Genomic DNA, 12998 nt, shown 5'->3' with positions numbered 1-12998 from the left:
ACTAGAAATGTATGCAAAGCACACAGAATGAGCTGTGGTTCCAGGAACAATGGCATGCCCCGTAGGAGAAATGATCTGTCTAGGTGAGGTGACCTTGTTATATTATATGAATTAAGTCATTTGAACCCAGGTTGCTGTAGGAGCTCACCAAACTAATACCATATGCGCATTTCCATCATTAGGATCCTAACAGTAGTATCTCAGTAACACTTATCCGACTTACCCATCTAAACAACCTAACTGCCGTTTTGGAAAGTATGTTTCATGAGCTTGAACAAAGAACTTCACCTCCCTGGGCCTTTTTTCTTGCCTATAAAATGAAACCGTAAAATGATATGACCTCTAAGGCCCTTTCCGTGTCTAACGTTGAATGATTTTCTGTCCAGACCTGATAGCTTGAAAGCAGGAAGCCTGCACTTTTTTTATTCATCATTTCTTACTACTTCAGAACCCACTGAGTAAAGCGACTTTGCAGCTTCCTGAATCGGCGTGCTTTCAGATTACAATCGTGTTAAGTTTGGCACTTAAAGTTCAAATAAAAAACTGCCGGGTCAGCAGCAGGGAGCCAGATGTTCTGGAGAAAAAGTGATAACAGGGAGTGTGTTCTTCCCTTAGGTGCAGACCTGGAGTGCTAGCCCGAGGCCTCTTGGCAAAGTGCACAGTTGGTAGAATCTTGTGCCTAATCTGGGGTGCCTTGGGCAAGTTACTTAACCTCTCTGTGCCACAGTTGCTTAACTGTAAAATGGAGCTAATGATAGTCTACCTCATATACCTCATAAGTTGTGGCCGAAAAATAAGTTAGTATAAGAGGGCCTGTAGAAGACTGCCTGGCACATTGTAAATGCTACATAATGGTGTTTTGTTACTGTTGTTTATTAAGAAAAACGAAATGAGAACCTGAGGAAGGTAAACCCTGTTTGTACGGGCCCTGCAAGAGAGAAGCACTGGCGAGGGCCCATAAAATGCTTCTACCCAGTCAACTTCACACCAGGCCAATGTGAAGTTAATGCCCCCACCTTGTGAAAACGCCCCCATTTCAGTTCTTCCATTTAGACACATTCAAATTCCAGGCTCCCAGGGCCATTATAGGACCTCTTTACTTTTCCTCCAACTGCAAAATAAAGCTGACCAGCAACTGAAAAAGGCACAGCTCAGGTGAGACCTGATCTGTTTATCCTCTTATAATCTCCCCCCCTTTTCTAGGAATAACGATAAAGGAGGAAACACATGGGTGGAGGCTCAGCAACTTCCCATGGTCACAGAGCTAAGTGGAAGGGCCAGAATTTGACCCTGGGCAGTTCTGGCTCCAGAGTGTGCATTTGTGGGTTGGTGACCACAACATTTTGCTGCAACACAGACTGCATTCACTGTGTGTGTGTGTGTGTGCGTGCGTGTGTGTGTACCAACCATGACATCTGACTCCATGTCATGCTAAACGTAGGCCTCCTATATACCTCCCTCAGGAAGGAAGCTGCAGACACGTGATCAAGGGGGCCCCCCACCAGCTCAGTAAATTGGTTCCATGCAACTTACAGCGGTCGTGGTCCCCGGACTATGGCAGCCTCGCAGGGCAGCAGGTCCTATTGTTCAGGAAGAGAAAAGAGGCAGGAGGCAAACAGGAGGCATGGACCACAACCTGAGGCAGGGCAGCTGCCAACAATAGCAGGGAGGTAACAGCAGGACCATCCCAAACCAGAGCGCGGCTATGAGGCCCATGGACTCCCCCGGCAGGAGGCAAAGGGGCAGAATCACAGACAGCGGGCGTGGGGCCCTCTGCAGAGGCCGCTGCTGCTGCAAGCAGGGAGCTGTAAGGAAAGCCTCCAGCACCCACCACAGCTCTTCTGAGACATCTGGATTCCCAGCCAGCAGTGAGAAGTGCAAGACGTAGGAGAAAGAGCACTGTCTAGTACACGACAGTCCCAGGTGCAGTCCTAGCTGGCTGTGTGCCCGTGTCCGCCTGCCCCGGGCCCTGTTTCCTCTGTGAGCGCATTAAACTGGAAGTTGTGGGTAAATGACTTGGAGGGTGGAAGTGTGGTAAACTGGTTAGAGACTCTGGCAATCATCTGTGTGTGTGAGGAAAGAAGTATCTAGGCTAGAGCAGTGGCTGAAGAGCAATCAAGACACACACACACACACACACACACACACACACACCATGGGTAGGCAAATTCTTCTGAGTCTCATAGATGTGAAGAAATTACCCATCCCACTCCCCTTGGAAATTACTTTGGCTACATGTTAAAGAGTTTCCCAGTCCTGCCCGGCCGGGCGTGGCTCAGCGGTTGAGCGTCGACCTAGGATCCAGGCGATCGGGGTTCGATTCCCGGTCAGGGCACATGCCCGGTTGTGGGCTCGATCAATGACCCCTCTTATCATTGATGTTTCTCTCTCTCTCTCCCTCTCCTTTCCTCTCTCTGAAATCAATAAAGATATATTTAAAAAAAAAAAGAGTATCCCAGTCCTGACATTTTATATGGACAGATCAGCCTACTTGGAAGCGCAAATCAAGATAGCTCGGCAGTATCATTTTATAGTGATTAACAGCGGTAACAAAATTATTATAAAACCCAGTGTCAGGAAAAAAGCCCACCTTCACAGTGCCAAGGACAGGACGAGTCAGTACTTTTTCTTGAGGGCAACCTGAATACGGAATAAGAGCCATAAAAATGGGCTGGAACTTTGACACATTAATATTCTTGGAAATTTATTTTCTGAAAATAATTTTAATTAAAAGATATTTACAGCAATGTAATTTATAATAGTTCCAAACTAGATACACCCCAAATAAATCCACTAGCATGGAAATGTCAAAGACAACTAAGGTAGATTCAGTGAAAAACTACTTCGTACAATGACAAATATAAATAAAGGGGTTTTAAAGCACTAGAAAGAGAAGAAAAGACACACATGGGTTGGAGCAGAAGGGATTTCCAGGCAAAAGAGTTGGGAAAGGGCAGAGGAGAGTATTTCCTTTGTGCAGATGTGGGGCTCATGAAGGAGGAAGGAGTGTGAGCGCTAGGATCACATGGAAGAGGTGTGCTGAACCGAGATGCAAAAAACCTGGGAAGCAGTAGTCATTAACAATTAATTTATGCATTTTTCCATCAAATGATTTTAAATTTTAAATTGCAAGGGGGAAACTCGAACATGGTTTAATAGGACACTAGACGACTGTAGAGTGGGTCATCGAAGAGAAGGTGGATGAGGAGCGGAGCTGGTTATCTAAACAGGAAAAGGCCCCAGTGATTGGACTCCTCTCTGCTTTTCAAGTGAGCAGATAACTGAAGACACCTCTGAGGAAGGAAGCTGGTGCACAAGCCAGGGCCTCAAAGGGAGCAGGGCTCTGAGCAGGAAATGGCTAAGACAGCCTTTCTAGTTGTCAGAGGAAGCTGAAGTAAGACAAGACTTTGGGGAAATGCTACTCAGTTATTAAGACCAAATACTTGGGCTCACCTCTGAAGAAGCCCAGATGGTATCTTCAAACCAAAAGGTAAGAGGTCAAGAGGATTAGATAAAATAATGGGTGTAGAAGCACTTTGCCAATTGAGAAATGCTTTATAAATACTTGCCCTGGAGACTAGAGCTTCACTCTAAAAAGCAAAGTTGGCCAGTGTGTTCTTTAATTATAATCCTAAATCAATAGATGGTTTTCTAAATTCTTATAGTTCTAATTCTGAACGAGTGAGGTAAAATCATAATCTTTTTTTCTATTTGAAGCTATGATTTTACCTTGACCATTTAACCATACTGGCTCTTTTCAGTAGATATTTGGTGATCTATAAGCCAGCCATGATTAAACTGATCATGTTGTGAACTAGTGAAATGGTCTCCAAACACCAAATCAACCACGATGGGCACAACAATTTTAATAGTCTGAATATTTTAAATCACATGCCTATTCATTTATTCACTTATTCATTATGACAATCATAAGACAAGCACTGCGTCTATCTAAGTAGCATAAAAGTGATAAGAAGACAGAAAGATACAGAACAGTATGGATTTTAAGAAATGAGAAATATAAAAGTAGGGCTACATTATATAAATCATTTTCTGCCGAGCTCAATGAGCAAATAATTTACATCTTTTCAAAGAACAACATTTGCTCTTTCTTGCCCAAGCTTAGTATTTGGCTTTGTGAAGCCTGCTGAATTATGCTAGCTACATGCTTGCACTTACAGGCACTTACATGTTTCCTGAATGCTCAGCTCACCAGGCCAAGCGTCAGCTTCTACCTTGTGCCTCAGGGATATCAGGTTTCAACTCCCAGTGCGTGAATCTTGGATACCCCCCTATTAAAACGAACACTTTCCAGGTGATTTTCATCCTGCAACCAGTGAGTCTAGGATTGTTTTCTTTCTCTACTGTTGTTAAACATCAGCTGTATCCTTAGTTCAGATGAAGGTAGATAGCGGCACTCCTAGCTGAGGAAGGTCATCGTCTTGACTAGATACCAGTTTATCTGTGTGGTGAAAGTTCATTTTTGATCGCCTTCATTTACTTCATTTAGCATTTATCCCTGGGGCTGGGTTTTGTGTTGCCTTAATAAACACACACACACACCACACCACACAGCCTGGTTCTTTTTAGGCCCTTCTCCAGCTGTGAATTTAGCAAGGCTTCCTGCTAATGGGGAGACAGACAGAATTACAGCTCAAACATTCCCCTGCCACTGATCCAGAACATGTGTTATCATATCACACATTGTAAATTGACTCCAACTCCCTGCCAACGGGGCACACGCTGCATTCCAAATATCTAAGGCCTGGGACCTTGGTTATAAAACAGAGATATGCCATGCTTCCCCTTTTAATTTGGTGTAAGCATGAATACGTTTGCTAAATATTTTTGATTCTTAGAATGTGTTTTGTTCTGAAAACATAGAAGAGCCTACAAAATCTCTATACCTTGGTAACAATAGACTTATCTTGAAGATCCCCAGTTCCCTCCATTGTGAATGTCACTTCCAATCTGTGGTTGAAGGTTGGTTAACGGGAAATAGGGTAAGATGGAGGGAAACACACATTTAAGATAATAAAGTAACTCCCATTCAACTGATGAGAGACATAAACAGTCTGACTATGGCAGTCTCATGGGAGTAGAAGTCTAGGATTTCAAATGCTATATAAACAGTTGCAAAACCTCTGCAATTACTCTAGAAATGAACTCCTAGCACCGATGGCAATGTAAGGATTACACATACATTTTCACCTCTGTGCATGTTGACGACCTGTGCGACTATCACTTCATTCCTTATTAGAAACAAGGGTGCAGAGTAGCGAACTTGTGTTGATTTTGTGACTATCTAGGACTGGGGGTGAGAGTGGGGAGAAAAGAGTGTCACTAGCAACGTGGCACTGGGAACACCTCGGGGATAAGCAGGGACATGGGCTGCATCTCCTCAGAAGTCCCCAGCTCCCAAGTGTCTGAAGAGCCCCATCTTGGTTAGCATGGTGATGCCATTTCATTCCAATAATTTCACCTGACAAGGTCGCTATTGTTTCTTTACTCTTGAACCCTAGCCCATCCCACAATTCTTTGATCCGACGCTTCCTCATTAGATCCTAAGAAACAGCCACATATGCACACAAAGAACAGGGAGTTAATACTTGGTGACAAATGGGCGATGCCAGAAGGTACATCGCCAGAGCAAATACACAAGTTTCATAGAAAAGGGTTTGCATATTTTCAAGTGAAATCTCATTACATATGGAAGAGTGCTAGCATAAGGCTAGCGTGGCCAGTTTTCCCCCAAATGTATTGGCTAGTGCTAACTAATAAATAAAATTGGCCAGCTGCATAATTACCCCAAACGATTTTCAAGCTGGTCTGGGATAATGAAGACATTACTCACTGACCTTCAGGGGCCTAGCTTCCAGGGCCAGCTCAAGGCCAATCAGCTATGTGACTTACACTGTCCAGGTCTCTGGTCCTGTAACAGCACAATGGAGGTGCTGGGCTGGAGTCACATTCTAAGATCTCTCCTAGGCCTCAAATCCTATGATTCTCCTCCTCACTGTCCTTTCTTTTCTGGGCTGAAAGCGTTCACTCTACATTTCTAGGTTGATTTGCTTGATCTTGCTCATTTAAAACCTTTAAGGGATAAAAGCAATAATGTTTGAAGGAGGAAAGTATATTATCAAAATAAAGGACCGCTAACCTTTATATAATTTTTAAAAGGTGTAATTATATACATCTGGGAGAGGTGATATATAGGATTATAATAGGTAAAAAGAATTCAAGTCTAAGTATAATCAGTGTTTTCATTTCCTGAAAAGCCAAATTATAAATAATGGCTTTAAGACTAGATTTAAATTTTATAACAAAGGTGGGTCCTTCTTAAATATCCTATTCAGACATCAGACTACATATTAAAAATCCTTCTTGAGTAATGTCCTCCTATGTTTACTACTTGTTCTATTACAACAGATACCATGGGCAGCAGATTGCTGTAAAAGCCACTGACTATAAGCACTTGGATTCATTAACCTAAGTCCCAGGCTAGAAAGTGGGAACTCTGAGAGGAAGGAGGTCTGCTCTACTTGATAGTGAGATGAGAGCATTTAAGAACCACTTGTAGCCAGGCTGGAAAAGTTTCTCCTGCCTAATTTTGAGGAGGGGCAGATGGTGGTGGTGCAAGTGGCAGACAGGAATGGAAGCAATGTTACATAGGGAAGTGAAGGTGGGCCTCACTGAGAAGATGGCATCTGAGCAGGAGTCCACCTTGCAGCTCTTTGGGAGAAGGGCATTCCAGGCAGAGCACAGCCAGAGCCCTGTGGCAAGAGTGTGCCCACAAGAGCCAGTGTGGCCGGAGTAGTGCAAGAGGGAGTGTGAGGAAGATGAGATCAGAGAGCAGAGAGCTGAGTGGGTGTGAGGCAGATTGTGCAGTGCCCCATGGGCCACTGTCAATGCTTTGAAATGTACTTGAAATCTACTTTAACTTCTCAAAAAGGTGGGGAGTCATGAGGGGTTTTAAGCAGAGTGCATTTCAGGGGAGCCCTCTGGCTGCAGGGTTAGGAGTTGGCTGCGTGAGGGCAAGGCTGAAACAAACCAGTTTGCAGGCTGCCGTGGTAACTGAGTCTAGAAAGTACAGCAACTTAGGCCACGCGTTAGCAGTGGAGAGACTAAGATATGTTTTCTTAACATAGATTAGATATGGGAAATGAAACAAAACAAAAAGCAAACAAAACAGGAGCCAAGAATGACTCCAAGGTTTTTGGCCTGAGCAACCAGAAGAGTAGAGTTGCCATCAGCCGAGATGGTAATAAAATGAAGTTGTCAAATCTGTTTTTCCTTGTTTTTAAAAATATGATCAATTTGGTAAACGAGCTGCTGTGTCATTCCAGTTATCATTCCAGTTTATACACAAGCTTGTTCTTTGTGCTCCCTGCCTGTGATAATCCACATCTTCCCTTCTCTATAAAGGGTTCAAGTTTTATAACCTCCAGAAAGCCTACCCTAAACACATTCCCAGCAAAATACTTTTGCTGTTGCCTGTAATGTGCTGTCTATAATGATTTATTTTAATCAAAAGCTATTATTCATCCACTGCTGAGTTTGTCCCCTGAATAACTATTTTTCCTAAAGTTCTCACATTCTTCAACAGCTCTCTCCAGTTTTATCGAGATATAATTGACCTGTAACATTACATTAACGTCAGGTGTACAACACAATGATTTGATATTTATATCTGTTGTGAAATGGTCACCACAATAAGTCTAGTCAACATCCATCACACACAGAGTTACAGATTCTTTTCTTAGGATGAGAACATTTAAGAGCTGCTCTCTTAGCAACTTTCAAATATACAATACAGTATTATTAACCATAGTCACCACACTGTGTGTAACAGCCTCAGATGTTTCCATCTATAACTGGAAGCCTGTACCTTCTGACCACCATCACCCGTTTCACCCACCACTCACTCCCCTCCTCTGGCCAACTACCAATCTGTTCTCTGTACATCCTTCAACTTTTAATTCTTTTCATTCATCTTTTTCACCAAGAATTCACTAAAAAATGCCACCCCAACCTGAATTCCTGCCTTTGTGTCCCAGGCCTCCCTTGTGCCTCTAGGCCCCACCTCGTTCACCCTGCATGTGGCTCCTCTCCTTTGGTCACCACCAGAAGCTGCTGAGACAGCTCATCCTCGTGAAATCTTGACATTTCAAGACAGTTCACAATCAAAGGGCTTCTGAAAGCTCCATTGTTCTGATGCTCTGACTCAAGCCTTTCCCTCTGTGTTGGGCTGGCTCCCGCACCTGGGCTTTCATGTACAGACATTTCAGGAACTGCTGGTAAACTCCTGGATGAGCTGACTCCGCAGAGGGCTCTCATGAGCCAGCCGTGCACAGCCCTCGGCTCCAGGGAGGCGCTCCTGGGTCTGCGAGGGCCAGCTCACCTCTCGCAGTGCGAGAAGTTCAAGAACTTCTGAAATAAATGATTGAGTGTCATTTCCACTTACTCGGGCCTGTTGTTGGATTTTAGATATTTTTACAACAGTCATTACACTTTTAAAAGGGAAGAAGGAGACCTCAATTTCCCCTGGGCCTCACCGTTTCTCCTCTCTCTCCTTGAGAACTGGGTTCCTCATCCAATTAAATGACTCCAACTCCCACACCCCAAACTGTACCTCTGGCCCCAACATCTCTTCTGGGTTCATATTATTGACTGCATATGCAAGGGCTCACCCTGGAAGTGTGCAGGCTCCTCAAATTTCAAAAATTAAAATTGAATTCATCATCTCTCCTTTCCCTGCTTCTCTTCATATCTTCTATTTCATATCTTGGTTTCTTGCACAATGCTCAAGCCAAACAAGAACCTTGATGTCATCTTTAACTCTTTCTATTCTCTTAATAATAGCATGACTTAGAATTTTCTCTTAAGTGTCTGTCTGTCCCTCCATCCGATGGTTATCTCCAATCTCCCTTTACCCCAGTTGATTTCTATGTTGCTGCCAGTGATCCCTCTAAAACATAGATCTGATTGAATTTTTTCGCTGCTTTAAAAAACTCTGAATAGGTTCTTATTGCCTATGGAATCAAGCCTAAGTTCTTTGCAGAGAGCACAAGGCCCTCCAAATTCTGATCCTTGGCCACATTTCCAGCATTCCTTTATTACCATTCTTTGCCCCAGGTCACCCCAAGCTGTGGGAATGAACTAACTGCATTTCCTAAAAGTCCCAATGCATTTCCCAATTCCATGTTTTTGCTTTGCTGTGCCCTCTTCATGTGTAGTACTCACCCTTTCTTTCTTTTGCATTTCTACTCATCTTTCAAGACCAAAAAAACGTGAATTTATTCTTTCAAAAATAATTACAGCAATGATCACTCTGTGCCAAGTAGTATATGAAGCTACCCTAACATATATAACAGCCAATCCCGGCCCTCAAGGAACATTAGAGCGCCACACAGGAGATTTTATAATCACACCAGATGACAAGCGCTGTGAGGCCCCGTCATTTGCAGTTAGTGCGGGCTTCTCCAGCGCTCTCAGGAAGAGTTGGTGACCTTCTTGTCTATATTCCCCCAGGCACAGTTGGTCACCTTCTTGCCTGTGTTTCCCTCAAGGGGACGATCACCCCCTTCTTAATTTACTGGTCCTTGTATCCCTAGCACCTGGTGCACGGTAAGTACTTGGCACGTGTCTCAGAACCGCTGGTACTCCTCAGGAATACTGAGCGCAGAGCCTACCTGTGTCCCCCTGGGCTGTCTGAATGGCAGTGAGCCCCAGGAACAGCAGCAGTAAGAACCGCCTCCTAGGGTCCCCCTGTAACTCTAGAATAAACATCACTCCTCTAGTAAACAACCTATATCACTTTTATCATGTCTTTCCCCCTACAGAATCTATAGTAGTCTGACCAACACTTTCTGAACAGAACAAATCAGCCACCTGACATGAGAGGCGACAGTGGCTCAGGATATTGGAAGGCCGGTCTGCTCTGGAAAAGTGCGCTAACATACCACGTTTGGGCCACACCGCTGTACTGTTTCAAGGGTAAGGAACTGAGCGAAGCCGTGTTTCTCTCGGGCTGGAGCGCTGAGATAGGACTAGACCTGAGGTGGCATAGGGACAGGGGCTGAGAGTGAGAGTCACAGAGACAGAAAGGGTCAAACTCAACAGCTCTGTGCGAGCAGTAATTCCTTCTCACGCCAAGGGTTCTAATCCGAAACCTATTCTGGTAAACGATGGGTGACTTTTGCTTTTATTTAAATTGAGTTGACAGATACTACTACAAGATTTCAAAACTAAAGTGATATAAATAACTTTGGACATGGTTCAGAGAAGAACCACTGTGAGAACCACCATGACTAAAGTGTGGGCAACGGCATCTATTAATAGACAAAGAAACTGAAATTGCTTAGCTCAAGGGAGAGAAAGCTTTGGACCTCACAGCGGCCTTTACTGGATACGACGTCACGGAAGAGCAATGGACCAGCAGGAAAAGACAGGGTGTTCGAGCCACTCCATCTTAGAAGCTCTATTTTTTTTAAATGGGTGATAGAATTACTTCTAATTTTTTATTTATTTGAAGTGGAGAGAAATGAAAGGTTTCTAAATACTACCCACAGTGGCTTATACAAAAAAGCAGGAAGGAGCTTTCGTACTGAGAGTGGTAAAGGTTTTAAAAATTACCCATAAAATGTACTTAATGCCACTGAACTCCATGCTGAAAAATGGTCAAAATGCTAAGTTTTTCATTATTTATATTTTAAATACGCACAAAAAAATTCATGAAGGAAAGCTAGAGCTTCCTATTGCTAAATAATGTCACTTTTAGGAAAATTCATATTTCACAGCAACCCAAATAACTCACTTGCCTGCTCTTCTAAGACTCTGGTAATATTCTTAGTTTTCCTGAAAGAAAAAGCAAAGGGCTCTTAAAAGGAGAAATGGCAGTTGTTAGAAGATGGGCTTCTGGCTTGAACCCAGAGGCCGTGACAGGAGGCAACAGCTGATCGCTGCCGTCTCCACTTGCTCTATGTAGAGCTTCGGTCAAGGCTGGGAGCACTGTGCCAATGACGCTGGGTGGGTGGGACAATGGTTCTCTACATCAGGCAAACGTGTCCCTTTGAACTGTGCCTAGAAATAGGAATTCCCCCTTCATTCTCTAATTTTCCCCTTCCAGATCCTCTTTCCTCTCTTAACTCCTAAAGTTAGATCTCCCTTCTGGCTTTATGGGCGGAACAGTCAGCGGGCAACTCACCTGTAAACTGAAACCAGGTGGAGCTATACACTTCCCTTCGACTCTCTTGGAGAGTAAGAGAAATACTGACTTTTCCTGCCCTGCTTGAAAACAGGGGTCTTCACTAGTTTCAATCATCTGGAAAATACTTTTTTATTAAAACAACTCGTGATGACTTGTAAGAAACAGGAAAGGGTGCCCTTATAAGAAATATGTCAAAAATCTTTAAGAAATTTAAAGGGCTTAAACATGATAGTGTCTCCCATTTCCTTGTTGTAAACTTCCTTGGAGTTATTGCTGTGGGAATCATATCTGTGTATTGGCTGTAAGTAAATGTTCATTTTCTTAGGCTTCTGCTCTGGACATGACAAGATGGGCCAATGGCTGATTGATAATCCCTGGTGCTGCTTAGGTACTGTGTTTAATGACAGAAATTTCAGAGCCTAATGAATTTTGGAGATTATTTTCAGGGCCAGCTGGTCACTTCAAAATGATCGTGCCCTCCCATCTGCCATTACAGCAGACGCCCTGCTGTGAATTTTTTTTTTAAAAAAGAACTTTTTGCTTTTGGGGAAATAAGGTCAACCCCACCCTTATGGCAATTTTAGAGCTGATAAGGAGAATCTTACTTCAGTAAAAGGCACAGAGTTTTGAAATTATGGTTAGAGCTAAGAGGAGGAAAATTATTTTCTTCAATTTGCTGTATCTAAGACCAGAACCCAGCTCAACACTCAGAATAAAAGTATCCAAAATTTGGGTCCAGGGAAGGTATTCCTGCATAAGGAATTCAACTTGAAAGAGCAGAAGCATGCCTCTTCCTAATTTTGCTCCTGTATTGTCTACCCAGAAAACTATTAGAGGAGTTGAGGGGCAGGGAGAAGGGGAGGGGAAGCAGAAATGAGAGGGACTGAGGATTAGCTAAATGCTCAGTCTCATCCACTAATGGACAGACACGTCTGGATTTGGTCTCTTATCTATGAGATTAAAAAGAACCCACCCTAGAAACTAAGAGGACCTCAATGTCCAATTACAGCCTCCTTTTGCAACTTAATAAATGCTAAAAAATTTATTTACTGCTGTGGCAGTTTTTAAAAAGAGATATGAATATATTTTTTTTTTTTTTTTTTAAGAAAAAGAAGCTTCTTTGTGTCATGCTTCCCACTTAAAAAGTATAGACCCATTCAGCTTTAAAAAGGAAGGAAATTTCCACACATACTACTAGATGAACATTATACTACATTAAATAAGTCAGTCACAAAAGGACACTACCTGAGGTGCTTAGAACAGTCCATTCATAAACACAGAGAGGACAATGGTCTGGTTGCCAGGGCCAAGGGGAGGGGAAGGTGGGAGTTATTGTTTAATAGGTAGAGTCTGTTTGGGAAAACGAAAAAAGTTCTGGAAATGGAAGGTAGTGATGGCTGCAGAACACTGTGAATGTACTTAATGCTATAGGACTGTACAATTAAAAATGGTTAAAATGATAAATTTGATGTTATGAATATTTTACCACAAATTAAAACTTTTTTTTTAAGAGTAGGCCCTCATCTGATGTGAGTTCTCCATGCTGGCTCTTTTCTCGGTGGTTTAATGTGGTGTGGTCTATGTTCGGTTCCTAAAACATTGTGCGAGACTCATGAATTCGGTCTAGCTTGTAGTAAATAGCTTTTGAATCTCAACTGGGAACTTGACAGTGACTTTCTCGAGTTCACCTGCAGTTTGTTGCCTGCTGCAGGTAGAGGTGCACAATGTCTGTTTACAATTAGTCTTGAGCAAAAATTGATTAAATGCTTGATAAATCAACATCTTGGAA

Source organism: Miniopterus natalensis, chromosome 4 (genome assembly GCF_054644295.1).
Source record: "Miniopterus natalensis isolate mMinNat1 chromosome 4, mMinNat1.hap1, whole genome shotgun sequence".
NCBI classification, from domain to species: Eukaryota; Metazoa; Chordata; class Mammalia; order Chiroptera; family Miniopteridae; genus Miniopterus; species Miniopterus natalensis.
Note: the sequence above shows the minus strand (reverse complement) of the source record.